Below are 4,384 nucleotides of genomic sequence, written 5' to 3' on the forward strand. Positions count from 1 at the left end.
ATCACTACACTTAAATATACATATTATTTTACTACATCTAATTTATCATCAATTTGTTCCTACATGTAAATAAAATAATAAACGTTCATTTTTTTAAAACAAACATACATGAATATACTATACATGTGCAATAAATATATTTAAGATCGCAAACTTCATATAGTATTTTGACATTTAGTATTATTGCTATTTGTTTTATTTATTTATTTGTTTGGAAACTCCATTTTATGTATTTTTATTCAAAATTATATATCATACATATTACTACATATTCACACATACTACTATTCTATCTTATCTTATTTTTCTTTACACCTTAATTCTATATATATATATATATATATATATAAAAAGAATGACAAATTTTCATATCCTTTAAACTCAACATTTATTTCTGGTACATTTATATAAGACACCTCTATATTTTTCAACATACAAAATTGTCATACTTTTTTAGTACATTTATTTATTTATTTATTACCGTATGATAAACATACTACTATTAGTTTTATTTAATAGACATATATATGTCATACCTTGTATTTTACTCTTTTTTCTTAAATTAATAAAATTTACTTACTATTGATTTTAAAGCAAATAAATAAACAAGTTTTCCTAATTATATTTTTCTAAATTGAGTTTAAGGACTATTTTCGGATAGGCTCTGATGGATGCTTAATACATTCCCCTTGAGTAACCAAATCCCTTACTCAGAATCTCACTGGTTTCGCAAATCAAAACAAAGTTTACATTTACATATTTAAAAAATTGATTTCCTAATATTTTCCTTAATATATAGGTGGCGACTCTAAAATAAAAAAAAATTATTTCAAAAATCAAAGTGTCAGCCATATTATGTTGTGAACTGTTTCGGCTAGTTCGAAATATGGTGCGACAGCTTGACGACTCTGCTGGGGATACTTACTTAGGTTTTAACCTTAGAAAACTTAATTTAGGAATAATGTTTGTGATTACTTGTTTATTTCTGTTTGTTTGCTTTACCAAATTGATATATTGTTTTGACTGAAAGGTCGCAAGTGAAATTCAAGCTTGTTTTTCTTATTTGTTTTAAAACAATACTTGTTACTGATTTCCCTACAGTGTCATTTGCACATTCTATCGAGTCTTTGGTCGTACACAAACACACACTGAACACGCGAGAGGTGCTCTTGCACTCCTTTGAAACTCTCTTGGGATTTCTTAGCTTCAGAGTTGGTGCAATTAAGATAGTGCACCTTCTCACAATTACTCAGTCCCACCCTCAGTCATCTAGGGGAAAATCCTACTCTAGAAATAGGTAATGTTGCATAGCCTTAGGCAAGACAATATAAGGTATTGCCATTGCGTTTAGGAAACCACCCAAATGTCAAATAGTTTCTTCTTTAAAACTCGATGACATACACTTTATGTGAAATTGATATAAATTATTCAAACTAAAACACTTAACGAATTTGGAGCAAATAAACTCATATCAGTTCCACCCTCAGTCATCTAGGGAAAAATCCTATTCTAGAAATAGGTCATGTTGCATAGCCTTAGGCAAGACAATATAAGGTATTGTCATTGCGTTTAGGAAACCACCCAAATGTCAAAGAGTTTCTTCTTTAAAACTCGACGACATACACTTTATGTGAAATTGATATAAATTATCCAAACTAAAACACTTAACGGATTTGGAGCAAATAAACTCATCACACCCTTTACCCTCTTTTCAGATGAACCTCAACCAAGACTTACCAGATATCCAAATGGTCATTTCAGCGCCACACATCCTACAAAATTGGTGGCAAAATATCTGCAAGATACATGGGGCTGAGATTCGAGGACACTTGGGAGCATTATTTTCACTTCTAGGGACACAATACGACAAAGTCTTTGTAACTCAACTGATGGGATTTTGGGAACCGAGCACCATAACTTTCAAATTTCTGGATTTTGAGATCACTCCTACACTAGAGGAGTTCAGTAGTCTTACCGAGCTACCAGTTAGAGGGAGGCTACCGATGATCCCGTCAGCTATCTGTACAGGTGATTTTCTAAGTCTCCTAGATCTGCATATATTTTGGTCATTGAGATATGTGGACAGCAGACAAGTCGAGTTAGACTATCTCTTTCAGAGGTTCGGGCATTCAGAAGGTTACTATGAATATCAGCGTGAATTTGAATGTACTCGCGGAGCATGGGAACATATGAGATCGAGAGTATTCGTTATGGCTTTTCTGGGAGTTATGGTGTTCTCGATAAAGTCCAATTCTGTCGACATCAACATATTGCCGATGGTTATAAATATCTTCAACGATCCACAAAGATTTATCTTTTGTGCCCATGATCCTTGCCAAAGTTCTTCGTTCGATGACAACCTGCATTAGGGGGCACAACTTCTTCGGGGGATGCAGTATGCTACTACAAATTTGGGTGAGAGAACATTTCTATCGTCGAGATCCACCAATGGATTTCTACATGGGTGCACGTAACAGGATCGAAAGCCATGAAGATCGTCTCCAAAATTGGGTGGGCGCTTCGTCAGGAAGGGAAGAGTGGCGCACATTCCTGAACAACCTTACAGGAGATGCCATCCAATGGAAATTTTCTTAGATTAGACGAGTGGCGTTTGCGAGGACCCAATATTTTTTCTTTATCGAGTTAATTGGGCTGAGGGGCATTTAACCATGTGTACCTCTTCGGGTTATGCGGCAATTTGGAGTCATCCAAGACATTCTGCTATGGTCAATCATGGGGTCACATGAAGATGCTTTCACTTCAGTCTCGCTGGAACGGATAAGAAATCTGCAAGCTGAGTGGGAATACATGATCGATTTGGAAATAGGAGAGAAAAAATAGTGTACGCCGGAGTATTACGCTTGGCGGAATACTGTGAGTCATATGGCTCATCCAAGAGTACAAGGGAACTAGGGGTTTGTAGAGAACCAACAAATTGATTGGATTGGAGAATCAGTGCTTCATCGCATGAGATTCACCACATCCATGTATAATCAGATTGTTCCTGGATCCATCGATTATTTAATCCAGGTGGTTGAAGAAGAAGAAAAAGAAGAGGAAGAAGACCCGGAAGAGTATCCCGAAGAAGACCTGGAGGAGGACCCTGATAAAGACCTAGAGGAGGACCCTGAAGAGGGGTGGAGGAAGACCTCATGGAGGTTTCTGAAATGGGTTCTAACATCTATGACCCAAGAGATGAAGGGGTGATAGACATGTCTCCCGAACGCGGCCCTGACGAGTCTCCAGAGTACCACCCAGGGCCATATTATGATGGGGACGATGACGATGGTCTTTCTTCTTTGAACTTTTTTCATAATCTCCTCAAAGTACCATGTGGCCTATCCCTCTTGTATGCCTTATGGCCCCCCGTACTTTCAGTTCTTAGGTTTCTGATTGCTTACTTCAATGTAACATCTAAGACTACCTTAATCAATGAAGTTATGTTTGCTCCAAATCTAAAATGTGTTTAAATGGATAATTTATTATCAAACTGATTGCAACGTAGGACTACCTCAGGAAAAAAAGGTTCTACATGAGGACGCGTTTTGAATGTCGCCAAATTGGCGTATATATGTGTTACACTTACATATTTGTTACATCTTTCAATATTTCCCAAACTAACATAGTTTCCCTTTTTCTTTGTTTTCTTTTCTTTATTTATCCCAAAAGTACGTTGATTTGTGTCGACTTGCAAATTGGCTGACTCACGATACAACCTTTACTCCAAAGGAAATATGAGTGATAAAGACGAGTTCAACGCTGCTGCAAACATATTGATACCCATTGAGAACCCCGAAGGTTCTCGAAACATGACAGACATCTAAAATGAAGAGAATGTCACGACCCGGGAGTACCCCCTAGTCGTAACCGGCGTACTCGACCTCGAAGAGGTCTAATACAAGCCTCTTAGCATTCATTCATCGCATAGACACTAAAACCATAAGGAATTTAAAACTTTCTTTACCAAGAAAACATTTCATAATTTAAAAAAAATAAAATAATAGCAAGCGGAAGACTTTCTAGACTTTATACATGATGTCTCAAACCATCTAATACTTTAGAGTACAAAATTCGGGACTAATCCCGTACACAACTTAAACAATACTAAAAAGACATAAAAGAACATATTGGGTATTGTCCTCGAATCTATGAGGACTCACCAAGTCTTCATCTCCAACGCTTAGAAACCTATCAAGTAACCATGACATGTCACCATCTCCAAATCCCTACACTTTAGTCAAAAAGGGAAAGGAAGGGGTTAGCACAATTAAGTACTAAGTATGGAAGCCATGCAAAAACATGCTAAAAGGGACGTTTATTGGAGAAACATGCTTTTATGCCATTTGGTAAAACTTCATGAAAAAAATACAAGTAAGCTTTTTTT

This window comes from Solanum tuberosum, unplaced genomic scaffold (assembly GCF_000226075.1).
Source record: "Solanum tuberosum cultivar DM 1-3 516 R44 unplaced genomic scaffold, SolTub_3.0 scf00183, whole genome shotgun sequence".
In the NCBI taxonomy this organism is placed as follows: domain Eukaryota; kingdom Viridiplantae; phylum Streptophyta; class Magnoliopsida; order Solanales; family Solanaceae; genus Solanum; species Solanum tuberosum.